At 45.2% G+C, this 27,758-nt stretch overlaps 1 long non-coding RNA gene across 3 annotated transcripts in view; it reads left to right on the forward strand.

Moving 5' to 3' along the window:
• Positions 1 to 26,301, forward strand: part of LOC110006510 (uncharacterized) — a 65,799-nt gene extending 39,498 nt beyond the window's left edge. Inside the window, exons 4-5 of one of the 3 annotated variants that reach the window (XR_016044974.1) lie at positions 17,083 to 17,150; positions 26,094 to 26,301. This is a non-coding gene — a long non-coding RNA (uncharacterized LOC110006510). The remainder of the gene's footprint in view (positions 1 to 17,082; positions 17,151 to 26,093) is intronic. The other 2 variants (XR_016044975.1, XR_002279538.2) reach the window with 2 other exon arrangements.
• Positions 26,302 to 27,758: the final 1,457 nt, after the last annotated feature.

The raw sequence follows: 27,758 nt of genomic DNA on the forward strand, positions 1-27,758 counted from the left end.
GCTGCATGCCATTAAACTGTTTCGCACGAGTCTCAGAGGAATGACCTTAAACAATCCCTCATAAAAAATAAAAATAAAAAAAAAAGAGAGAAAAGAAATAATGAGCATGGTGTATATCTGAACAAGGGATTGCTATGAGTAAAAATGACAAGCGGGCATGGTAACGAAACCATGAGTAAAAGAGTTCCATAAAAAAAAAAATTGGGCACGGTGAAGACTCGAAGGGCATCGTGAGTAAAAATAGACAAAACGGGTGGACATGACTGAAAGGTCATGGGTTAAAGAGTCCCAAAATGAAAACAAGAAGTTGGTGAAAATCGTCTCTACGGTGCCACTTCCCAAGTTCAAGCGAAAATTTGTAAAGGATGCTTGGACCAATAAACAAGTTGATGCAACATTTGCTTCCACAGGTGACTTCAGCCAGCACTCCCTTCATCATCAAGACGTCCAACAGAGTGTAGACATTAAAATCATCCCTAGACATTTTTTCTTCAGTCCTGGGTAAACAGGTAGCCCAGTCGACATCCTACTTAAGTCTTGGGTGAACAGGTAGTCCAGTCGAAATCCTTCTCTAATCCTGGGTGAAAAGGTAGCCCAGTAGACATCCTTCTTCAGTCCTGGATGAACAGGTAGCCTAATCGACGTCCTTCTCCAGTCTTGGGTGAATAGGTAGCCCAGTCAACATCCTTCTTCAGTCTTGGGTGAACAAGTATTGCAGTCGACATCCTTCTCCAGACCTGGGTGAACAAGCAAACCAGTCGACATCCTTCTTCAGTCTTGAGTGAACAGGTAGCCCAGTCAACACCCTTCTTCAAGGCTGGGTGACAACGTAGCCTAGTCATTATCCTTCTTCAAGGACCTTCTCCCCATGCATGGAGTATGCATGCCTTTTTCTTCTCATATGGACCTTCTCCCCATGCATGGAGTATGCATGCCTTCTTCTTCTCTTATGGACCTTCTCTCCGTGCGTCTTTTTCCTCTCTTACGGACCTTCTCCCCATGCATGGAGTATGCATGCCTTCTTCTTCTCTTATGGACCTTCTCCCCATGCATGGAGTGTGCATGCCTTCTTATTCTCTTATGGACCTTCTCCCCATGCCTGAAGTATGCATGCCTTCTTCTTCTCTTATGGACCTTCTCCCTGTGCATGGAGTATGCATGCCTTTTTCTTCTCTTAAGGACCTTCTCCTCATGCATGGAGTGTCCATACCTTCTTCTTCTCTTATGGACCTTCTCCCCATGCATGGAGTATGCATGCCTTCTTCTTCTTTTATGAACCTTCTCCCCATGCATGAAATGTGCATGCCCTCTCCTTCTTCTATTATAGACCCCTCTCTCCATGAGGCTTGGTGACAAAGTAGCCTAGTCATTATCCTTCCAAGGCAGAAATAGACAAAGCCAAGGTGGAACCTACCAGAGACTTCAGCTCGCTTAGCTAGCACGACTAGACCTTCGAGATCGGCTAATATAACCTGCCCCCAACTAGACTCGGTATATGAGACCAATAGTGGTACTCTGATCGTTAAAAGAAGACCTGGTGTAGCAAAAAAAAAATGCTACCAAAAAGTCTCTTATCCCCCTAAAGTCTTCACGGAGGGACCCGCGAACAATGCATCCCTATGTTTGAGTAGCCTAGTTACACCATTATGTGAATCTCCTCGGTGTTCACCTGGTCTAGTGGCTAGGAAGGAAAATAGTAAAAGTCAAGGGAAACTTTTCGAATGATTATCCTTCTAGCTTCTCTTGAAGCACAACATTCGGCGGGGCAAGTAGTTTGAACATATTTTTCATCACCTTAGTCCACAGTAGGAAGCAGGTCAATAAAGCCTACAAAATAGTGGAAAATTCCCAACAGTTTCAGAATGGCCCCAGAATTGCTCAAAGTTCATCATCAGTACTTCAAAAGATCACCTGCTAAGTTTCATCACGATCAGACATGTCTAAGGCAGTGAACACAAAGAAACAATTTTTTGAAATTGGCCTCTAGCATCGTGAAATGGACCCTACAACTGGAGCTACATTTTCAATGTCTCAATTCACTGTGGGACTACCGCCATTGGATCCGGCACCATCAAAACCCCTATGAGCTATCGGCTTGATCAGACACTTTAAAACAAAGATATGAGCAAAACATTGAAACATGAGGGGCCACACACTATTCCTCTATGGCCTCAATGCACCAAAACACTATTATAGGTGGCTGTTTTTACAGTCACAGGCAGTAACTTTTGGGGCCTGTAACTCACTTGTTCCATATCGGATCGCTCTCAAATTTGGTGAGCATATTCATCTCATTAAGACGAACAATTTGATATGTGGCATGCCCCGGGACGATATCCGAGCAGGGAGAAATGCTAGAGAGAATTTTTCGATCCGTGAAGAAATTATAGAAAATTCAGCAGCGACACCCCTCACTCTTTGAACCAAATCACGACGCTCGCGCAGCGGATCGATGCAGAACCAATTCCATTGTGTGTGTAAGGTTCAGGGGTATCATTGGACCGAACTATGTACAAGATGAACGGTAATATTTCATGCACAAAGCCGATGAAATTACTGAAATTCCAGTCGTCGGATTCCATATTCTGGTCAAAACTGAAAAGGTTCGAAATCTTCGTTCGGTCTCCAAATCGCGTTCCAATTGTTGCCACGTGCGCTACTACAAGGAAATCAATAAAAAACATTAAGGAAAGTCCGCACTATCGATCCAAAATTTCCAAGATTCAAATAAATTTCAAGTCTCGTGATCATGACTAAAAAATATGATTCATGACTTGAAGTTGGTATCGAAACAATCACCATGTCGAGCCTTACAAGAAACTAATAATCTTTCGATCAAACAAGCATCCGAACAATCCCGGGTGAGCCACGAAAGATCATGCAAGTTCTCTGGCAGCCATAGGGACTATTCTGGAATGCCACACATAGCTAGGCAAGGGCAAAACAGTTCTTTTGCACACATTTTTAGAATATCTTTTAATTCAATTAAATCTTAATTGTCATCAATTAGGTTGATTTTTTTTCTATCTACCCATGTTTGGGCACAACTCTATATAAACAGGCACTGCCTCATTGTAAAAGGGACACAAAAAAAAACTGTGGCGTTCAGTTGATTTTTGAGAAGATTGAATAGAAAATTTGATTCTTTGCTTGATCCTGTGAGTATGTATTGGAGAGAGAGAGAGGAGAGAGAAGAAAAGGGTCGAAACCCTTCAGGCAGGCAACTTTCCCTTTACTCCTCTCTCTTTCTTCTCTCTTTTTCTCTCTTCCTTCTCTCTTTCTCTCTCTTCTTTCTCTTTTTTCTCTATCTCCTTTCTCTCTCCTCTTCCCTCTCTATTTCTCTCTCTTCTTTCTCTCTCTTCTTCTCTCTCTTTCTCTATCCTTTCTCTCTCCTTTTTCTCTCTTATTCTCTCTCTTTCTCTCTTCTTTCTCTCTTCTCTCTTTCTCTCTCTTCTTCTCCCTCTTCGTCTACCAGTCGGTGAGACCTAGCCCTAGTTGGTTTTCTCTTTATTCCTCTGTCAGTCGGCGAGACCTAGCACCGGTTGGTCTTCTCCCTCTTCATCTATCAGTCGGCGAGACCTAGCGTCGGTTAGATTTCTCTCTTTTCCTCTATTAGTCAACGAGACCTAGTGTCGTTGGTCTTCTCCCTCTTCCTTTGTCACTCGACGAGACCTGACACTGATTGGTCTTCTCCCTCTTCCTCTATCAGTCGACGAGACCTAGTGCCGATTGGTCTTCTCTCTCTTCATCTATAGCCCAAGTAAGTCCTGAACCCACCTTTTAAATTCCTCTCTCACCGATTGGTAACACCTGCCCCCATTTTCGAACGAGGTTCCCGAGAAAGCGATCTCACGAATATCTCGAATCTTCTTCGAAACTCGCGACGTGAGTGGCCCTATCCCACAGGGATCCGAAGGGCGAGATCTAGGCACCTAACCAGCAGTATGAACCGAGGTTGAGCAGTTTAGGGTCATGCAGTATGGACCATGGCTAAGAAGTTTAGGGTCATGCAGTATGGACTGAGGCTGAGCTGTTTAGGGTCATGCTGTATGGACCGAGGCTTAGCAATTTAGGATCATGCAGTATGGACAGAGGGAGAGCAATTTAGGGTCATGCAATATGGACTGAGGCTGAGCAGTTTAGGGTCAAGCAGTATGGACCGAGGCTGAGCAGTTTAGGGTCATGCAGTATGGAACGAGCAGTTTAGGGTCGTGAAACTAGACCATTATGTTGGCCACGATGTAGGTGGAGCTTCATAGGGAATAGGTTTGTGGATGGTAATCCGACTCCTTAAGGATAAAATGGCGAAGACTATTCACAAACTGAGGGCTTAGATGGAAATGGTGGCCTGATGAAGGATGACAAGCAGAAGTGGACCTCACTGTGGTTTGAAAGATGAATCACTATAACAGGTAACCTGACTCCCTGGGGGTAAGGTAGCTTAGTGTGAAGCTGACCCACTGGGGATTACAACCCTAACTTCACTGGGGATGATGGACCGCAGTATGGGTGTGACTCAAAGTGGGGGATGAGGGACAGGTCCTGACTCCATTGAGAAAGTCACAGTTTAGGTGCAACGGCTTGGGTGCAAGTCCACTAGGGATGACATATCTTGGATTGGGTACAACTCCACCAGGGATAGTGGTAGGGCATACATTGCTTGAAATACGGCCGACGCCATGTGTAGCGCTGATGGTTTATTGCGAATATTCAATAGGCACTGAGTTATCACGACACAACTGACGCTGTTCAGCTGACATTGTGAATGACCTGTGGTATAATCTGAAGACAACCACACTGAGTTAACCGGTGCTGGGGTCGTTTTGGAGACATACCCGGCGCTAGGTCAACCAACGTTAAGGTTGTATTTGGAAACACACCTGGTGCTAAGTCAACTGGTGCTAGGGTTGTTTAAAAATTCACGCGGCACTGCATTGACTTGTGCTAGGGATGGATCGATGAGAGTTACCTCTGGGCTTGTGTCGAAGCTTGATCCGGCTCATTGTCGCTTGGCTTCCCTTGGACAGAACTGGAATTTTGAGTTTGTGAAGGGCTTTTGAGGGTAGTGTAGTCTATATAATGGGGTAAAACCCTGTTTTCCTTTATTTTTCACCAAGGTTAAAAAACTTAGATGTAAGTTTTCTTTAATTGTGAGGAGAGAGAGCTCGATTGAAGTTTCCAATGAGTAGTGGGACTTCAACAACAGTCTTTGCAGGAAAGGTTCTTCGGCAGGCAGCAGGATTTCGGTAAGGGTTTTGCAGAGAAGACCTTCGACGTGCGGAGTTTGCCCCGAATTTAGCAAAGTTGCAGAGAGAGTAGTAGGGAAGGGAGAGTCCGTCGGGAAGTTTTTCACGAAAGGGAAGGAATTTTGGCTACCATTTTACTTTCTGGTAAGGACATTTTAAGGGTTTTCTCGACAGTTGTGGTAGTTTTTCGACACCACTCGTGGTGTTGCAGAAGTTTTCGGGCACTTTCAAGAGGTTTACTAGGGTTATCTCCACTTTTCAACACTATTAGTGACGTCGCAGAGGTTTCCCGACGAGGTCTGAGGAACATCCTCTATACTTATAGCAACCGGTCTCTGAAAAACATTTTGTGGTGGTTGTCACACTGCTTCAACTTTCAAGAATGTAATGGGGACATTTAGGGCTTTCTGATGATCCGGTGTATAGGTGATCCTTGGAGCCCAAAATTCTACGCCCATGGCTTGCTAGATCTGGCTCACTTTCCGGCCAAGGTGGCTGAAAACTGGGGGCAAAAGGTGAAGACCTTTTTTCAAATGAAGAGGGAGTTTCTTGAGGGATGATGGTTGGGATGTTGGAATGAAGAGTAGTTAAGGGTAAAATTCTACCCTGCCTTTCTTCTTCCTTGAACATATTTACTAACATCCTTCCAACATCCTTAACATCTTCATGAGAGAAGGACACAATCTTGCTTGTGGACTCGTGACCTTCATCACTCAACTTCTGAGGTGATGCCAGATTTGTGAAGTAATATTTAGCATCGACGTAGTGAATTTCGGCCCTAGGGAACTGTCTTTTGTCATCCTAGAATGTATGCTGTCTCCTGTCTTGGCTATATTTGAAGCACTGATGCAATGTTGATGGAACCACCCCTAGTCATGGAACCCTGGGCTACCGAGGAGGATATTGTAAGAAGTGTCGGTGTCGATTACATGAAACTGGGCATAATTGTTCAGCTCACCGATCTTAAAATGAAGGCATACCGTGCCAGCCAGCTTCTCCCCCGATTGGTTGAACCCTTGAACTGTGACGTGGGTCGGGGTAAGATCTTCGGACAATCCCAATCGATTAAGGATCCATCTTGGAATTAAGTTGACTACCGACCCTCCATCTAACATAATTTGGTTGGTGGGGCATGCATGTAATTTGCCAATAACAAAGAGAGGGCAATTATGAAACTTTTCCCCTAGTTGCAGATTGTCTGCTGAAAAGGTGATTGGCATACATCATGATAGAATTGCTGGGTCTACCTCGATAGGTTCTACTTCGGTCTAGTAAACTTCTGGGTCAGAGAGAGCTTCAATCAAAGCCATTTGGTAATCCTTTGAGAGCATGAGGGCGTTGTAGACACTGAGAAGGGTTGGAAGCTTCCATAGATGTCCTATCACATCCTATTTCACCTTTTCTTGATCAAGGCCTTGTGCTCCTGGTCCTGCCACTGATTCGGTGGGTATATTGAATTGAGGAGTAGGTTTCAGTAAAGCGGGTATATTTTGGCCAGCTGGCTGACTTGATTGCACGATGGGCTTGGTTCGAGTGACAGAAGTTTGAGGTTTTGGAAGGGGTTGAGAGTAAGAGATAAAAGGGGTCCTAGGAAATTAGTGAATAGAAGGATTGTTTAAGGTATTGGGATTAGGAAGAAGCCCAGGGAGCTGTAGGATAGGCAGACTAGCCTTTGGATTAAGGGGCAATGGTGGACTAGGGAAGTTCAAGGTGCCTGACTTTTGCGGTTGAGATTGCAAAGTTCTCCCTAATATGAGATTTATCTGCCCAGAGCTGGGTATTGCTACTGAAATTTGCACCATGTGGCAAGCTCCTTGAGAATAGAAGCTTTGCCCTCTCGACTCTCTTAATCTCTGCTCAAAGTCAGGCTCAAGGGGGCACTAAGGCTTCTTTAGCTTTGAGTTCTTGTGCTTCTTTGATGAAGGTGGCTCTGCCTTGGCATTAGCTATCAGAGCATCAGAAATTGTTAAGAATCCTGCTGCATGTGCCAGGGTCTTTCTCAATTGCTTCCATTGTGTCTTAGTTATGTTTGATCCCTCAAGTTCTCTATCGAGAGCATCGAAGTTCAGACATATCAAGGTCGTACCTACATAAGACATAGATGAAGAAGAATGAGAAGCAGGAGAGGAAGGAGGAGTATGGTTAGAAGGTGGGGGACTTTTAAGGTCATTCCCCTCATTAGACCGATCTGGGCAGCTTTGTACGTCTTCACCAGGATTAGACAGTTGTAGGGGGTCTTTTAAGTCTTTCCCTTGCTTAGACCGCTGGGGAGTTCTTTTAACATCGTCACCCTCATCGGACGTGTGCAACGGGTCTTTTAGGTCTTTCCCTTACTTAAATCGTTGGGGAGTTCTTCTAACATCGTCATCCTCATTGGACGTGTGATGAGTGGAAGATGGCACGGCGACGTCTTCTTGACAGGATGAAGAAGGAAAAAGGACCGTGCTAGGGATGAAGTTCAGCAAAGTTGGCAATGGAGGAAGGGGCCTGAGAAATTCCTGCTCGACTGTGGGTTGAGTGGTCTTGTTTCTTTGGCGAGCAGCCCTTTGTGCCCGTCTCTTTTTCGTTTTTTGAAGTGATGTCAGATTCATCTCAATGGGGTGAAAAACTGCTCTAGCTTGACAAACCGCTTCTCGTCTTAAGGACTTGAGTCTGCTTCGGCCATGGTAGATCATCCATGGCTGGGAAGTCGAGGGTTCTGCAGAGTTTGGGTCATTGATCGGAAGGTCTTGCCTTGTGAGATCTTCTTACCCCGATGAGGAAGTGATTTGGGGATCACTTACAGGGAGGTCGTAAAATTCTTGCCACTCCCGCATCTTCTTCATGAATATGTCAAGGAAAGCTATGCATTTTGACAAATAATGACCTTTTATCTGATGGAATGGGCACAAACGATCTTCAGTCCCCTTAGTAAGGTGGCGGGGCTGCCTTGCCTGCTTTAGTGAGATTATGCCTTCCTGAAGCATTATAATGAAGAGGGTCGTAGAGGATACCTGGCATTTCGTCCTCTTGAATCTTTATCTGACCTTTCAGAATCAGGGCCTCAATGATATCCTTCAACGTGTAGCAGTCATCTGTGGGATGATTGATCCTCCGATAGTAGGCACAATAATTTCCCTGAGTGTCAAGGCCAGATTGCTCAGGGAACCTGACTTCTGAAAGCTGGCTCCAATAATAACTGGAATAGCGCAGGGACCCATTCCTTCTTGAAGGGATAGACTTTATTCCTATGCTTGATGAAATAATCACTCCAATCAAAGTTGGCTGGTGGAGGTACCCAATTATACGATTGTTGCTACTTGCCAGCCTGGGGTGCTACCATTGCCGTGCTTACCCCAATGTTTGAATGGGAGCCTGACCATCACGGCTGCACTAATTACCCCTTTCTGTTGGCTGCCCTGTGTGTTATTCTGACAGTCACCATTGCCCTGGTTGTTCGCTGAACTTGTAGAAGGTTGTCATGCCCCACCATGATGGCATGACAAACTTTCTATGCGAACTGATTTAGAGATCAACTCTGACATGGAGATCAGATTAGAGGCCTCGACATGTAGAGCTATTCCAGGTCGCATGTTCCTTATGCAAGTTTGGACTTCTTCCTTCTCGAGCATAGGATTTGGATGGCGGGAAGCCAAGTTTCTCCATCTTGATATGAACTAATCTATGGGCTCATCAAGGTTTTGAGACAAGGTGAGAAGCTGGATGGTTTGAACTTCTTGATAGAACAATTTCTCCATCTCCTCCCATGTATGTACCGAGTTTGGAGGAAGTCGGGCATACCATTGGAATGCTGGGCCATCAAGGGTCTCAACGAACTGGTAAAGAAGAAGTCTCCTGTCAGCTGCTGTTTCTGGACATGCTGCCTAGAAGTGGGCGTTATGCTGGTTTGGGGGGGTGGTTCCACTGAATAGAGGAAACTTCCCTTTCTTATAGTCCGAGGGGAACGAGACCTGATCAATATAGGAACGATATGGTCTTTGATAAGGCGTCGCACCCTGTATGCCCAAAATTTGTCTGTTCTTTAGGCTATGGGTGACCATAGCATCAATATCTGACTGAGAAACTGGATGAGGGACAGAATTGTCCTGTGAGGTTGATGGAGGAGGCTGACATGGAGGTACAGCATCAGAGTGATGGGAATTGACTTCATGGTTAGTCGACTGGCGTGACACGTCAATACAATCGATCTTCTCCATCATCGTGCGCACCATGTCCTCAAACTTGTTCATCTGATCCTCCTACGCATCGCTGGGCTCGCTTACGACCATTACACTAACTGTTTCATTATGAGGGTCAACGTTAGTGGCAACAGAGGGTTTGCGAGCTTGACGGGTCGTACGCGATAGGTCAGTCATAAGGGGTCAGCTTGCTCTGACTGAACTTGACTTTGGTACGCATATCGCCTTTGGACCAGTTCTTGACTGTCATTGGATTGTGGCTGAGAAGCCTGTTCATGACGGTCTTAGGACCGTGGCTGTTGAGTGGCTGGGTCTTCTTCTGCGACAGTAACCACAACACAGGGCTCATTGAGCTCTTCTTCAGGATTCATCATTTGAAGGGGGTATAAGGGATTCACATGAGGAGCTGCAAAAATGAAGTCTCGGTGCCCTGGACATGCTCCTTTAGTTCCGCCACCGTTTGAGTCTCTTCTGCCATCTCCATAGTTTTTGACTCAATTGTGCCATTGAGTTCGGAAAAATCTTCAACCAATGAGGCCTCCATGGCCCTCCTCTGAACCATCTCCATCTCAAGGCCTGTGAATTCCTATCTCAGTATTCGCATCTGTTCTTTGATTTCGATCATTCTCTTGAAGCTTCCTTGTGCCTCCCTCTTGAGATCCTACTGACAGCCAGTTATCGTGGCCTTCTTCTCGATGCAAGCATCTATCTTCTCATGACAAAGCAAGATCGACTCTTCTAAGAAGGCTAGTCGGCTAATTTCTTCCTCATGATGTAGCACACCCAACCGCCAGCTCTCCAACTCGTTTAGAGTTGCATTAAAATGGGAAAGCACTTCTGGTGCACTCCCAACTACGGTGGTCACAGCAAACTCCTTCAGTCTTGTCAAAGCTTTGCCTAGCTCGTTGAAAGGTAACTCCCTTAAGCCCTGAAGGCCTGCTCGAAGCATGCCTGCAATCATGTTAGAAACCCCACTAAAAATGGGCCTAGATGGCGTTGTTGGGATTACTACTGCTGAAGAAGCCTCAACCTACCCAGGTTCTTCAATGTCAGCCTCCGTGCCTTGACCTTCTCCCATTGGGACCTCTACTTCAGTCCTAGCAGGCTCTGAAGAAACTTGTTCCCCTTGCTCTTCATCTTCCACTTCAGCATTAGCAAGTTCAGCAACCGCCTCCTCTCCATCCAATTCAACTCTAGCCACGGCTTATTCCATTTGGCTTGCACCTTAAACAGTCAGAACCTCAGCCACGAAGAGCTCAGTCCCCTCATCTTCATGACCTGGGACCATGGAGGCAGCAACCTCTCAGTGCCCATGCACATCATCAACTACAAGCTCTTCTCCTTGAGTCATAGTCCATGCCTCAGTCGAGGCACTGAGCTCCTGATGCCCGGAGGCGACATCAACATCAGATTCCCTTCCTGGAGCAGTTTCTTCGGGACCTGTAGCATCATCAGTACCCACCCGAGCTGCCTGCGACTCAGGGACTGCCACTGTATTTACCGCCACAAGACTCGGAGTCACCTCCCGATTAGAAGCAATGACAATGGGCTCAGAGCAGCCGGAGTTGTCTGCCTTAGGTTCTGAAGAAACATAAGACAATTTAGGAGAAGCAGAGGTGGTCCAGAGAGCGCAGAGGGTGATATTGGGGGAGTTCCTAAAAGATCAAAAGAGGAAGAGCTACCTCATAGTTCTAACATCATAGGCAGTTTGTCACTCTTGTGCCTCCGAGTACGCCCATTAATTGAAGACGGTGCATGGGTATCGACAGTGGTCGAGTCGAGCGCTTTCTTTTCTTCCCCCTGCCAAAGTAGGAGCGGCCGCTACACTCCAGCTAACTTACTATGGGGACCACTCCCGATTAGGGTGTTCAAGTCTTGTGGGGGACGCTTTCATAGCCAGGGACTGGTCACCCCTCATTCCATACGAAGATGGAACTAAGATTATCGAAGACACTCCTAGTCCGTGTCTTCATTACAAGAAATTCTGACGAGGTCTCATCTGCTGCTATCTTGCATAGAAGCCCTAAAGCTCGCCAGTTAGAGGGACCTTCGTAGGGAAGGTGTACGGTTACCTCGTTCATGTGTCAAGGGGAGCAGCAAGACGTGGTGACGTTCCGCTTGTATGTTAGGCGACGCTAAAGGACGTGGCGACGGTTGTCAGTCGGCGCAGCTGAGTTCGAGGTGTCACTACTAGGATTCGTGGCACATGTGAGAGATCCGATCACAGCTGACATTGGCTTTTAGAGGACACAACCGGCATTGGGCATTGACAATCTCAACCGGTGCTGAGTGTTGACGCATGAACGAGGTAATCGTACACCTTCCCTGCGATAGTTCACCTACAACAACCGTACACCTTCCTTACGACGGTCTGCCTTCAGTAACCGCTCATTTTTCTGGACCTTTTAGTTTCCACCGAAAATCCCTTGCCGTTCTCGAAAAACCTCTGAAAAATCACTACAACAAAACTCCCCAAGAAATTCCCAAGACTTGCAGAAATTCCTATCACTGCACTTTTTGCCTTTTCCACCTTCAAAATACTAAGGCCGGAGCTCTTCCCACCATCGAAAAGTCTTATGTGCTAAAAACTTCCTCTGCAACTTCACCAAATTCTTGGCAAAGTTTGCTGGCTGAAGGCCTTCCATGCAAAAACCATCGGGAGTCCCACTGCTTGTCGAAACTTCAACCAGGCACCCTCTCCTCACTGTTAAAGAATAAATTTGTTTAAGTTTTTTTAACGCTTGGTGAAAAGTGAGGGAAAGTAGGGTCTTACCCCCCTTATGTAGCCTGCACTACGCTCGACCACCCCTCACAAACTGGGAATCCCAGTCGCGTCCAAGGGAAGAGAAATGACAATGAGCCAGAACGAGTCAAACTCGTGTCATGACTCAAGTATCAAACCATGCCCAACTCTAGTATCAATTCCAAACAACCCTAGCGCCGGTTGATTTAGCATCGGGTGAATTCCAAACAACCCTAGTGCCGGTTGACTTGGCATCGGGTGAATTCCAAACAACCCTAGTGCCAGTTGACTTGGCACTGGGTGAATTTCAAACGACCTTAGTGCCGATTTACTTAGTGCTGGTTGTGTTCAAACAATGTCACGGCTCTTTCACAACGCCAGATGAGTTTTAACAACCCAGCGTCGATTGCGTTTTTGAGAACTCAGTGCCATTTGAACACTCGCAAGAAACAATTATTGCTATACCTGACGCCGACTGTATTTCAATTCGTCTATTGTTGCCCATTTCCAGCTGAAGCCGTGTATGTCCCACCACTATCCCAAGTGGAGTTGCACCCAGGCCGTTGCACACAAGCCATGAACTATCATTCCCAATGAAGTAAGGAGTAGGCCATTATTCTTCATCCCCATAGAAGTCACGCCCATACTACAGCCAATTATCTCTAGTGGAGTAAGGGTTATTCTTACCTCTTCAATTCTCAGTGGGTCTGTTTCACACCAAGCTATCTTATCCCCAGGGAGTCAGGTTACTTGTCATAAGCCAATTCTCCATAGAGTCTCGTCTTTCACCCCAGGGAGCCACGCTTGCCCCTGTAAGCCTTAGTGAAGTCCGCTTTCGTTCGCCATCCCTCGTTGGTCCACCATCTCCATCTGAGCCCTTTGTTTGTGTAAAGCCTTAACCATTTTATCCCCAGGGAGTTGGATTGCCATTCATAGACCTGTTCCCCAGGGAGCTCCACCTACATGGCGACACAACCTTGGTCCGTGCTGCACTACCCTAAACTGCATAGCCCAGGTCTAGCTGCACGACCTTAAACTGCACAACCTTGGTCGGTGCTGCAGGACCCTAAACTGCACAGCCCAGGTCCGTGCTGCATGACCCTAAACTTCACAGCCTAAGTCTAGCTACACGACCCTAAACTGCACAGTCTCGGTCCCTGTTGCACGACTCTAAACTACACAGCCTCGATTTGTGCTGCACGACCCTAAACTGCACAGCCTTGGTTCATGCTGCACGACCCTAAACTGTATAGCCTCGGTCTGTGCTGTACGACCCTAAACTTCACAGCCTCGATCCAGGCTGTATGACCCTAAACTGCACAACCCAGGTCTAGTTTCATGACCCTAAAACTACATGGTTCGAACTATATGACCTTAAACTATAGAGGAGGTCTAGTTGCACGACCTTAAACTACACGGTCTAGCAGCATGACCCTAAACTGCACAGCCTCGGTCAATGCTGCACGACCCGAAATTGCATAGCCCAGGTCTAGCTGCACAACCCTAAGCTGCACAACCTCGGTTTGTGCTGCATGACCCTAAACTGCATAGCCTCAGTCTGTGCTGTATGACCCTAAATTGCATAGCCCAGATCTAACTGCACGACCCTAAACTTCACAACCTTAGTCCATGTTGCACAACCCTAAACTGCAAGGCCTCTGTTCATGCTGCACAACCCTAAATTGCACTGCCTCGGTCCGTGCTACACGACCCTAAACTTCACAGCTCAGGTCTAGTTGCACGACCCTAAAACTGCATGGTCCAGAATATATGACCTTAAATTGTAGTGGAGGTCTAGTTGCACAACCTTAGACTGCACAGTTCTAGTTGTACGACTTTATCTGCATAACCATGGTCCAAACTATATGACCTTAAACTGTAGCGGAGGTCTAGTTGCATGACCTTAAACTGCACGGTCCTAGTTGTATGACTTTAAACTGGATAACCACGGTCCAGCTATATGACCTTAAACCATAGTGCACGTCCTGATCGCATGACGATAAATTGCTTCGCACAGTTCCAAGAGACATGACCATAAACTCACCCCCACATACATGCACACGCCTTTACTTGCACTTTCACGCATGCCTTCCCTCACCTACCTGTTAGTGTGTGCGCGCAACCTTCATTACCTCCCCAATGTGTTCATTCCTTTCATTGTCCTACATCTTTCCCCAATGAGTCTCACCCGTGCTCACAAAACATTGAATCATCCTACCATCCAAACTCGTTGTAAGTTAGTGGAGCACCATTTTTCACCCACATTTCATACATCATCCATCTGTCATAGATAGCCTCATGCCATTTCCCCAAGTGAGTCAAACAACAACCATACTCACTCCATGCCCTCTACACACTGTCATCCATTATGGTCCAGCTGTATGACCTTAAACCATAGTGCACGTCTTGGCCGCATGACGTTAAACTGTCGCGCACAGGTCCCGAAGGCATGACCTTAAATATTCCTTAACAAAAAATGATGAAATAAAGGGCATGGTGTATACCTTAACAAGGGAACACTATGAGTAAAAATGATGGACGGGCATGGTCATGAAACCATGAGTAAACGAGTTCTGTGAGTAAAAATCGGGCATGGTGAAAACCTGAAAGGGCATTGTGAGTAAAAATGGATGAAAAGGGTGGAAATGACCGAAAGGTCATGGGTAAAAGAGCCCCAAAAGAAAAAAGAAGTTGGTAAACATTGTCTCTTCAGCGCCGCTTTCTAAGTTCAAACGAAAATCTATAGTGGAAGTTTGGACCAATAAACAGGTTGATGCAGCACTCGCCTCAACAGGCTACTTCACTCCTCACTCAAAAGAAGAAAACCCCTGATATCACAATGCTAGGAATCCAAAAATACGAGCTTCAAAGAAAATATTTTGACAGCTTGAGTCCAGTGGCAAAAGAACTCGAAAGATAGAAGACTCACCAAGACGGCAAGACAAGTCTCATGAGTACGAACGTTATTCCCACGAGGTCACAAACACATTCTAGAAGCAAACACTATAAAGGCAAGAAACTGACAAAGCCAGCGCGAAACCTGCCAGAGACTTCTGCTTGCCTAGTCGGCAGGCCCAGACCTTCGAGATCAGCTAATAAAACTGCCCTCGACTGGGCTCGGTAGACAAGACCTATAGTGGTACTCTGATCATCAAAAGCAAACCTAGTGTAGCAGCAAAGAGCACTGACCAAAAGAAAATAAATGAACCTAGACCAAATGGGAACAATGCCCTTCAACATGGCACTCAATTGCCAAACGAGCCTTATTCTGATTGATGAGGTCTGTACAAAATCCTCAGCTTCAGAATCACAAACAGTCCGCACGAGGGTGAGGACTTCGACAAGATCCCTTAAAAAAGTCTCTTCTCTCCCTAAAGTCTCCACGGATAGACCCGCGAACAATGCATCCATACATCTGAGCATCCTTGTTACACCATTACATGAATCTCCTCGGTGTTCACGTGGTCCTGTCGTTAGGAAGAAAAAAAAGTAACAGTTAAAGGAAATTTTCCAAATGATTGTCCTACTTGCTTATCTTGAAGCACAACATTCGGCAGGGCAAGCTGTTTGAACGTATTTTTCAGCACCTTAGTCCCTGATAGGAAGCAGGTCAATAAAGCCTACAAAACAGTGGAAATTCCCGACAATCTCATAATGGCCTCAGAATTGGTCAAGATCTTCATCAACACTTCAAAAGACCACTTGCCAAGTTTCATAGTGATTAGACATGTCTAAGGCAGTGAACACAAACAAACAATTTAAGCGAAATTAGTCTCTAACACCATGAAATGGACCCTGTAACTAGAGCCATACATTTGGTGCATCAAACAGCTATGGGGACCATCACCATTAGATTTGGCACGATCGAAAACCCCTCTGGGTCAAGTTTCGGCTTAATCACGTACTTCAAGATAAAGTTATGGGTAAAATACCGAAAAGAGGTAGGCCGCACACTATGCCCTTGTGGCCTCACTGCATCAAAACACCATTAAAGATGGTTGTATTTATAGTCAGGGGCAGTCACTTTCAGGGTTCCCTCCCAAATTTGGTGAGCGTGTTCGTGTCCTCAAGAAGAGCAATTTGATTTGTGGTACGCCCCGTGACGAAGCCCGAGTAGAGAGAAAAACTAAATGAAAGTCGCTAATACGTGAAGGAAGTTGTAAAAAATTCAGCAGCAGCACGCCTCGTTCGAGCAGCCAGATCACGACACTCGAATACCCGATCGGCACAAAACCAATTGCATTATGTGCATGAGCTCTGAGGCTATCTTTGGTCTGAACCTCGCGTACGATGAACAATTGGATTTCACACACAAAGGCATCAAAGTTTTTGTAAATTCTGGCCGTCGAATTTCAAGATTCTGGTAAAAACCTCAAGACGACAAAATCATCATCCGGACACGAAATCGGGCTATGTTTGTTGCAACGTGATCGTAACGGCATGCTTAGTGCACTATGATGAAGAAATCACATAAAAACATTAAGGAACGAGCACACTATCGATTTGAAGTTTTCAAGATTCATCTAAAATTCAAGTCTCATGATCATGGCTCAAAAACATGATTCATGACTCGAAGTTGGTATCAAAATGATCGTCATGCCGAGCCCTATAAGAAAACAATAATATTTCCATCAAACAGGCATAAGAATGACCTTAGTTCAGTAATGGAAGATCATGCAAGTTCTTGGGTAACAGCAGGGACTGTTATGAAATTCCACACATTGTTAGGCGAGGGTAAAATAGTCATTTTATACCCATTTTTATAATTTCTTTAAATTTAATTAAATTATAATTATCTTCAATTCTAGCTAGTTTTGAGCATTTTTTAGCCAACTTTATATAAACATGCAAAGTTAAATTGTAAAGGACCTTCAGTTCATTTCTCATTGATTCAATAAAATTTCCATTCTTGCAGAAGTTCTTGGGTATGTCTTGGAGAGAGAGAGAGGAGAGAGAAGAAAAGGGTCGGTACCCTTCGAGCAGGTAACTTTCTCTCTCTTCCTCTCTTTCTTATCTTTATCTCTTTCTCTCTCCTCTCTTTCTTATCTCTACTGCTTTCTCTCTCCCTTTTATCTCATCTCTATCTCTTTCTCTCTCCTCCCCTCTGTCTCATCTCTATATCTTTTTCTCTCCTCCCCTGTTTCTTATTTCTATCTCTATCTCTCTTCTTCTCATCTCTATCTCCTTCTCTTCTGAAGCCAGTCGGTGACGTTTAACGTCGGATGGATTTCTCTCTCTCCTTCTCTTCTGTTGCAGTCAGTGAAGCCTAGTGCCTGTTGGATTTCTCTCTCCTTCTCTTCTGTTGCAATCAGCAAAGCCTAACGTCAGTTGTACTTCTTTCTCTCCTTCTCTTATGTTGCAATCGGTAAAGCCAAGTGCCGGTTGGATTTCTTTCTCCTTTTCTGTCACAGTCAGCGAAACCTAGCACCGGCTCGATCTCTCTCTCTTGCTTCTCTTCCATCACAACCGGTGCAAGCTTAGCACCGGCTGAGTCTCTCCTTTTCTCTTCTTCTGACACAGTCGGCAAAGCCAAGTGCCGATTGCATTTTCTCTCTCTTCTTCTGACACAGTCGATGAAGCCTAGCACCGACTGTATTTTCTCTCTTCTTCTGACACAGTCGACGAAGCCTAACACTGACTATGTTTTCTCTCTCTTCTTCTGACACAGTAAGCGAAGCTTAGCATCTATTGAATTTTCTCTTTCTTCTTCTAATACAGTTGATGAGCCTAGCACTGACTGTGTTTTCTCTCTCTTCTTCTGACACAATCAATGAAGCCTAGCGTTGACTACATTTTCTCTCTCTTCTTCATGCACAATCGGTGAAGCCTAGTGCCGACTATGTCTTCTCCTTCCTCTGATCTGTATAACATAGTCCATGAAGCCTAGCACCGACTATGTTTTCTCTCGCTTCCTTCTAACATAGCCGGCAATACCTGGCACCGACTGTGTCTTCCTTCCCTCTCTCTCTCTTATTCTCCCACCTTTCATACTTTTCTCTTCCTTTCTTCTCCCTCCCTTCTTCTATTCCCTTCTTCTCTTAATTCATTTCTTATTCTTTCCTCATAACCATCATTCTGTTACTCGTTCTTTCGACTAAGAGGGATTGAGGTTAGCCTCTCATGGTAGTCTTGACGTCTAGTCGTAATGTTGTTGTGTCAGGATTACTTGGCCCTCTTTATTTCCACGAGAGACTAACCATCGTGCCTCAAAGAGGAAAAGAGTGAGGTCGATTCCGTACAAGTTTTATTACTGGGGGGCTTTCTTCATGATCTAAGAGGGCACCCAAATGAGACAGCCCGAGTAAGTCTTGAACCTACCTTAAATTCCTCTCTCACCGATTGGTAACACCAGCTCCCGTTCTCAAATGAGATTCTCGAGAGAGCAATCTCAAAAACATCTCGGGTCTTCCCTTGAAACCCGAGATGCATGCCACTTGATCCCCAAAAGGATCCGAAGGATGAGAGCAAGACACCTAACCAGTCACCTCCGGCGTACTTGGTGCGAATCTTAGCACTATAACGATTGAGCCTGTTGACCTGATCAAGAAAGGGCATTATTGCTTGCAACATGATAAAGTCCCTACGCGTATGTCAAATGAGAGGATGAATGACCTGCCCCTAATAGGAGGTGACTATAAGAGATGAGCTTATGTTGGGTTCCTCTCGAGTAGCAGATGCATGGCCCCTTTTCATTCTGTGGGAAGTTATGAAAGGGACTTCTTTGTGGTTTAGTCCCTCCCGCTCGCATGGACCGAAATCGTCTTCTACACCTCTTTGGCTTACAAGGGCTGGCAGCACGATCCTCCCCTGGGCTGAGGTGATCGAGATGAGGAAGACGATTCGTTGGGATTGGCATCCATCGGTTTTTCCTTAACCTCCATGAGAGGCTCTTTGTCTTCAATAATGATCATGTCTTCCACCATAGAAGCCTTCATCTTGGGAATTCCTGAAACCCTGGGTATTCAATAGGTATACATCTGCAGAGGCGCATCATCTATATCTACAAGAAACATAGCAGGAGCAGGGTCAAAGGTGTTAAAGTTCAAGCAAAAGTCAAAGGAACGAAAGGCACTAGGGCTCACCTGACGCTCAGTCACTCGAAATTCTAGCCATCCTGTGCTCTAAGCTGCCAGGTACGTGCTCTCCCTGGTGCACCTCTCTGCCCTCTAGCAGCCGAGCGGGCCCTACTCTTACACCAGGTCGTGAAGCCACTATGCACCCCCCTCTCTAACTCGGACCGACGTGCACCAATTCCTCAGGCCGCTGTGTGCGTCTCTCCACTCAGACTACTACATGCATCTCCCTGAACGAGCCGTCGTGTGCTTCTTCCCTCACACATGCTGTACAGTCGCATGTGCATTTTTGCAAGTCTCGCCCTCTCGCACGTGTGATCTTGCGGTTGCCATGCATTGCGTGTACGGTCCTTCACCTCCATGACTCATGTCCCTGCTCATGCATGCTGACTGTAACCCCTCGGTTGCCCCAACCACTTGTGGCCCTCAGAATTCTTGCAACAAAAAATCATGCAATTGCCAGAAAATTCTCTACAGCCTCGGTAGTCGTCGGAATACTGCCTTCGATTGCTCACACCAGAAAACCCCTACTGTCACCAGAAGACCCTCTCCAGCTACTACTGGGACACCCCCTGAAACCACTTGTCGAGTTTCTTCCCCTGGAGCTCCCTCATCGGTACATTCGCTGCTGGAAAATATCTGCAAGCTCTTAGCTTTCCTCACGCTTTTCCTTGGAACATGCAAGAAAATTCTTCGACCCAGAAAGTCCCCTAAGACTCACTGCTTTCTCCAGCACTCACGCTCGCTGGAAACCCTTGCTCTTGCTCGTCAAAAATCCCTAGTCACTAAAGGCCCTAAGTTTTCACTATGGAAAAAGAGTAAAAATATAGGGTCTTTCCCCTTTTTACCCCCTCAATAAAATCCTATGTACCACTCTAACCCCTTTGTAAAGGCCATATGCCACCGAAATTCAAGTGAACTTACCCGTCATTCCTAAGAAAGGTCGGAAGCATTTTGGGAAGTAAGCATAGTAGAAGACCAAACGATAATGAGTCAGATTGAGTTGGTCTTCGACCCTAAACTGCCTAACCTTAGTCAGTGTTGCAAGACCCTAAGCTGCTTAGCCACGGTCCGTGCTGCAAGACCCTAAACTGCCTAGCCATGGCCCAAGCAATACGACCTTAAACTGTAGCACACGTCCTGTCGCATGATGTTAAACTGATTCGTCCATTGGTCCAAGCTAAATGACCTTAAAATATAACACACGTCCTGGCCGCATGATGTTAAACTTCTTCGCACACCGGTCCAAGCTATACGAACCTTAACTATAACACACGTCCTGATCACATGACGTTAAATTGCTTCGCACCACGGTCCAAGCTATATGACCCTAAACCATAGCCTAGGTTCTGGTGGCATGACCTTAAACACGCCTCCAACAAGAAAAACGGGCATGATGAAAACCCGAAGGGGCACCATGAGTAAAAATGATGAACGGGCATGGCCATGAAGCTATGAGTAAGAGCATTTCGTAAATAAAAACCAGGCAAGGTATAAATCCCAAAAGGGCACCGTGAGTAAAAATGGAAAAGGGTGGACATGACCTCGAGGTCATGAGTAAAATAGCCCAATAAAAAAGACGGAAGTTGGTGAAAACTGCCCTGCAATGCACTTCCCCTGTTCCGGTGAAAACCTGGAAGGCCGCCTGAACCAATAAGCAAGTTGATGCAGTGCTCGCCTCCATAGGTGGCTTCAACCAGCACTTCAAGAAAAATTCCCAGTATCAAATACCCTGCTATAGTGACCCAAAAAGAGCCTTCAAAAAAAAATCCAACAGCTTGAGTCCATTCACAAAATGACCCAAGAATCAAAAGAATCACTTAGACGTCAAATCGGGTTTCCATGTTAAATGACCCAATCCTCAAGAAGTCAACCAAAAACAAGAAAACCACGACGGTAAGCTAGAGAAGCTCCCCAAAGGCAGATAATTGCCAAGCCAGGTCAAAACCTGTCACCAATTTCAGGATGAAGCCTCCTCAAGGTTCCTAGTTGCTGTTTAAGTTTAGACATTTCATGCCGGTCACCAGATATCCCTGACTAGGCGTAGTTGATACTGGGGTTCACGCCCCAAAGAGGCCGCCTCGCTAAAAGAGGTACCTTGCTTGTCAAAGCAAACCTGGTGTAGCAGAACACACGCTCACTAAGGGCTCCTTAGCTGTCTATTCAAAACATAGCCTCAGACATGAACTTCCACTAAAAGGTACGGTCTCAGACATGGACCTCCATTAGAAGACCAAAAAGCCCTTGAGCAAGGCCCCGACTACCAAACAAGTCTGGATTCTGACGAACTGGGTCAATAAGCCCTTAAGCAAGGCCCCCAGCTATTGGAACAAAAGATATGAGCTGTTGAAATCGGTTTACAACCCCTTAAGAAGGGCCCACCAACAACGTAAAGCCTCTTTGCCCCCAAAGCCTCGACGGACCTGGGTTTACAAACCCTTAAGCAAGGCCCCAGACGATGATCACCTTTGTCACCCCTCTGCAAAGCAACTTCGCCTGATTTCCCCTTTGACGGTCATGTGATCCAGTGGCTAGGAAGAAAAAGAAATCCCAAGGACCAGTTTTGATACCAAATGTTGTCCTTCTTTCTTCTCTCGAAGCACAACATTCGGTAGGGAAAGTTGTTGAAGGGTAGTTTTTTACACTTGTTATCCTCAGTATGCATAGGGAGAGAGCAATTTGTGACCTAGGTCTGTAGGTACCAAAATGCCTTTAGACTACATAAGTGGTCAGATGTCTTAATCTCGTCGTTGAGTCGGGATGACATGGTGGTACGTGTCTCGGATTTTGAGGAGAACCCGGGACTAGAAACCGCTTTCTCGAGAATCTTGTTAAGAAACAAGGGAAGGTACATTAATCAGTGAGAGAGTAGTTTGATGTGAGGCGTGACACACCTCACCTGGGTTCGTTATTCACTCGGGCTGACTCACGTCGGTTCCCTCTTAGATCATGACGGAAAGTCCCCCAATCCTACAACTGGTTCAAAATCTTCTCCCTTGACCTGTACTATCTTGTTTCTACAATCACACACACATGGTGAATTTACATGACATGGGCCAATGGACCCCACCTTGTGTTTGGGTGATTGCACACTGACGTGCACATTCAAAGGAAGAAAGGGATGAATATGACGATAGAGATTAGGGTGATTGTGAGGAAAAGAAGGAAGAAATAGAATGGGGAAAGAGAAGAGAAGGAGAAGTTTGACTGGGTGGCTAGACTAACACAGTAGCTAGACCAGTACATTGACTGATTTTGCGTGGTAGCAAGACGGGCACGGTAACTCAGATTGGAACAGCAACAATACTACTCGATTGAAGAACCAACATCAACCAGCCTGACATGATGGTGAGTCTGACGTGGCAGCTAGATGGGCACTGTAACTCAGATCGGCACAATAGCAATACTGCTCGATGATGAGACTATCATGACAGTGCTAGACTTAGCCTGTCCCTTGGTCAAACGAGAGAGGAAGAAGAAAGAAGAGAGAGAAGAAAGAGAGAGAAAAGATAAGAGAGGGAGAAGCAAGAGAGGAATAGTGAGAGAGAAGAAGGAAGAAAAGCAGAGAGAGAAAGAGAAAGAGGAGAAAGGAGGTAGAAGAAGAAGAGAAGAAGGAATAGAAGAGAGGAGAAGAGAGAAGAATAGGAAGATGAAGAGAGCGAAATAGAGAAGAAGAAGAGGAAAAGAAGAGGATGAGAAGTTAGAGAAAAGGGAGAAAGAAGAGAGAAAAGAGAAGAAATAAGAGAGATAATAGAGTAGAGAGAAGTGAGAGAGAAGAGAAGAAAGAAGAGAGAGAAGAGGAAGAGATAAGAGAGGAGAAAGAAGAGAGAAAACAAAGAAGAAAGAAGATAGATGAAGAATAAGGGAAAAGAAACATGGACAACGATGGAGTTTCACCGTCCATGATAGAAGAGAGAAAAAGGGGAAAGAAGCATGGGCGGCAATGGGGTTTCGCCGTCCATGACAGGGAAGACAGAAAGAGGGAAGGAGAGAAGGAACATGGACGGCGATAGGCTCCGTCATTCATGATAAAAGAGAGATAGTAAGAGAGAAGGGGAGAAGAAACATGGACGACTGTAAGGGCCACAATTCAATTGAGCCTGATCACTCGTGGTAGTAGAGAGAAGGAAGTCGAAAGAGACAGGAGCACACAATCGACGCTACGGGTGAAGGATAGTGTCGTCCTTGTGATTTGGCCTAGTGTCGTTCATGTAACATGGAGGCAACGCCACGTACAGGTGAGGGCATTGATGTGGGTATAAGGGTTAACGCCATGTGCATGAGGAGGCAATGTCGCACATGAGCTTGGGCAGCGTCGGCTTATTGCTGGCCTAGGTAAAGAGGGGCAAAAAGAGGGGGTGTTAACGCCATGCACAGGCAAGACTAACGCCACGCATGAATGGAGGCATCGCCGCGAACATATGGAGTAATACCGTGCACGCCATGAGATAACACTGTCTGAGAATTGGACAGAGAGCGGAGAAGCCTTAGCATCGCTGTTTGGAGTAACGCCACCTGGGCTAACGCCGTGAGTGAAAGGCGGAAGATGTAATGCCGAGCATGAAGCCGGAGGAGCGCTGTGTGAATGAGTGACCAATGTCATGTGGAAAAACAGAGATGGGCATCATCACGAGCGTCACTGTTGTGTGACCATCACCCTGTGCGACCAGAGGGTAATGTCGCGTGCGGTTGACCAACCTGGTACTACCATTGATAGGGTCAGTGCCGCACCGAATTTGTCAATGCCACGCCGCGCGAGTGACATCAGCAACAACTCTTTTCCTCAACCACCCTTGTTGTCAGCCATAATGAATCTTACTTACCCACACACCTATAAATCACGCCCTTCCCCAATGCCGTGTGCCTTCCCTTTCTTTCCCCCTCAAACATTTTTTCTTTAGCGCCTAGTGCGAGTTTTGTGCTACCGTCATTGGGAAGCAGGGGCAACCTACGCGTGAGAATCCAAGAGTGAGGCTGCCGTAGGGGAGTAGGGGTCGACTTGCGTAAGGAAGTTTAGGGGAGCCTTGACCTTTAGATAAGTGGATTTAGTGCTATTCCTCCCTTAGATTTACTTGAATGGGATAAGACCAATAGAATGAATGAATGTAGAGTGGGTGAAAAAAAGAATAAATTGGAATAAATGCTTGAACATGGCCAATGAATTTTGGAAAAATGATATTGTTATTTCCTTGACAAACTTACAAGTTTGCTTGATATGATTAAGACTAAAATTATGATTTAAGTCGATCTATTAGATTGTGTATAATATGTTGATGGCATGTTAATGCTTGATGAGATTTTCCATCAACTATGCGGGCTTTTACCCTGTACTTTCCACTGACCAAAAGATGCTCGAATGGGCCCAAATCTGTTTTAAATGAAAGATATACATGCATAGTTAAATTTTTCTTTTTGTATCATGATAAAATGTCACGTGGATCAAAAGATATGGCCTAAAACGTGAGACATGTCACTGCTCATAGTTGCTGTAAATTCCAGCAATTGTGACTCTTTTTGGGAGGGCTAAACAACGTCCAAATGTCCTCAAATTACCACCGTTGGGAAGCCCTATGAATAGACTTAAAGTTACATGTTTTGAGATTTTCAAAATTTTCTCATAGATTTTGAGTTATACTCCAAAATGCATTAGTGTGTCATTGGCCACTGTTTTTCAGCAACTATTATTTGTTTAGAAATGAATTTTTGACGAAACTAATGAGGTCCGATTTCTGTGATAAGTGAAACATTGAAATTTTCTCATCTAGCTATTAATTGAAGCGTTAAAATTCCCTTGATAAGTGACAAGTATGAATGCTATATGATAATTGCCTTGCATAGGCCACAAGGTTATGTGAATGATGATCCACAACAATGTACTATGTGAAAAGTGATAAGCACCATATTGATGTGATTATTTCATAATGAAAGTTTCATGATAAGTGCCAAAATTCCATTGATGATATCCATGTGTAAATGTTATGTTACGATTCACGTAATGAATGTTTCGTGTTAATTTTCATACTGATATGATGAGAATGTGATTTATTTGTTATGAGGCATTGAATTGGCATGAGTGAATTGAATGCTCGAGAATGGAAGGAGGCCTTAATGATGATCACTACGCAATGGGACACCCATTGGTAGTGGGCATTGTATTATTACATTGATGAGAATACTGGCCACTGCTTTACTGATACTGACCACTACACGATGGGATGCCCATCGGTAGTGGAGATTGATACATGAAGGAGGTGATGTCGGCATATTCCCTAACTTGCACAATGACAAGAACTGGTTAGGGGAGAAAGGAGGGTCGCTCACGGTGATGCATGAGATGAGATATGTGACTGATGGATGTCGTGCAAGGTAAAGGCCCCCAATACGCGTTGGGGAACCTGTGTGTGAGTTGAGGGTATTACGAAGTGGATTGCCCTACTTGTCATTACCTTCCCTCCTAGGGGATGGTAGAAGTCCTGAGCAGTGAGATTGGCTTGGCGTGATGGATAGGGCTTTTACTAGCAGAAGTAGGTAAATTAAGGAGTGAGTGTGTAATGAATGAATTGAGACTGTGATTTTCTATAGTTGTAATAACTGCATGATATTGTCTATAATTGATACACGATATTGTCTCTAATTGATGCATAATACTGTCTATAATTGATGCACTGTTGCTTTGATATCTTGTTTATAATTGATGTACTGATCTGATGACCAATATACGTGACTATCGAACTGCCACTGATTATGATCTAGTTAATTGTTTATTGCACATGGGTAGACATGTTACCAAAGTATAACACTAGATCTGCTTATTGAGCTTCAAAGCTCATTCCATTATTTTCCCTCCTTATAGACTTAAAGTGATAGGTCCGGAGTTGGGAGTGCGGTTTGCAGCTAAAGATCGAAGAGGCCACTCTAAGAAGGATATTTAAATCTTGTAGGTAGCTGGGTTCTCATCCCTATTTGTATTATTTTCTTTGAACTACGTTACTCTGGGCCTTGGAGCCCTGAACTCTATTGTACTACTTCTAGGTTGTAATGTAATGAAACATCATTTCTTATGACTGAATTTGTTAACTTTTAAATTTTTAGGCTTGTCAGCATCGACTTTCCTTGGTTTGATTGATTATTAAGAATAAGGGGTTGAGTCTGCTCCTACCTGAGTAATAAATGCTACATTGGGATCACGAGCCCACGCCCAGTCGCCCTCCATCATCAGGGGTAAGGTGGTTGGGGGCGGGGTCATGACAATAGCGATAGGCATTGCCGTTCATGATAGAAGAGAGAGTAAAAGATAAGGGGAGAAGAAACATGGATGGCGATGGGTTCTGCCATCTATGATAAGAGAGAGAGAGTAGGAGAGAACATGGATAGTGATGGGTTCTGCCATCCATGATAGGAGAGAGAATAAGAGAGAACATGGATGGTGATAGGTTCTGCTATCCATGATAGGAGAGAGAATAAGAGAGAACATGGATGACGATGTGTTTTGCTGTCCATGATAGGAGAGAGAATAAGGGAGAACATGGACGACGAGGGGTTTCACCATTCATGATAGGAGAGAGAGAATAAAAGAGAACATGGATGGTGATGGGTTTCTGTCATCCGTGATAAGAGAGAGAAAAAAGAGAACATGGACGGTGATGGGTTCCACCGTCCATGACAAGAGAAAGAGAGACTGGAGACAGAAAAGAAAAGACACGTGCGACAATAAACATCGCCATGCGTGTCAGAAGGAACACAGACATGACCCAACCCGTCACTTGGGAAAAGGCCCGGTTCAGTGTCTTTATCAAAGAGTAGGGGAAGAAATGTCGTGCGCAGCAATGAGCATCGCCGTGCACAACATGGGGAAAGAGGAACTTGGACTGAGACCCGGCCCGCCATTATGTGAAGGCCCGACTCATTGTGTTCATTCCAAGAGATAAGAAAAGAAAGGGAATGTCATGTGCAGCGATGGGTAACGTCATCGATGACTGGGAGAGAGAGAAAAGATAGAATAAAGTGAGACTAGGAAAGGGGAGAGATATGAAAGAAAGTAGAGAGAAAAAAGGAAAGTGGAGAGAGTTTAGGAAGAATATTAAGAAGGAGAGGGGAGAAATTAAGAAAGAGAGAGAAGAAGATTTAGAAAGAGTAGTAAAGGAGGCATGCACGGTGCTGCCACTGCCATGCATGTCAAGAGAGAGGAAGATAGAGAGAGAGGAAAAGCATGCACGACACTACCATTACCGTGTATGTCAAGAGAGGGGATAAGAGAGAGAAGGAGATAAAGAGAAGCATGTTGACGTTGTCACTACCATGCATGTTGAGGGTGAGCAGAGAGAAAGAAAGAAAGAAAAAGAAAGAAGAAAAAGAGAGAGAAAGAAAGAAGAAGAAGAAGAGAGATAAAGAGGGCAGAAGAAGAAGAGAGAGAAAGAGAGAAGAAAAAGAGAGAGAAAGGGAAAATAAGAGAAAGAGAGTAGAGAGAGAAAGAGAGAATAGAGAAAAGGAGAGAAGAGAGAAATAAATAAGAGAGAAA

The sequence above is a fragment of the Amborella trichopoda genome, chromosome 11 (assembly GCF_054954075.1).
Source record: "Amborella trichopoda isolate Santa Cruz 75 chromosome 11, AtrichopodaSantaCruz75HAP2 v2.0, whole genome shotgun sequence".
Lineage (NCBI taxonomy): Eukaryota > Viridiplantae > Streptophyta > Magnoliopsida > Amborellales > Amborellaceae > Amborella > Amborella trichopoda.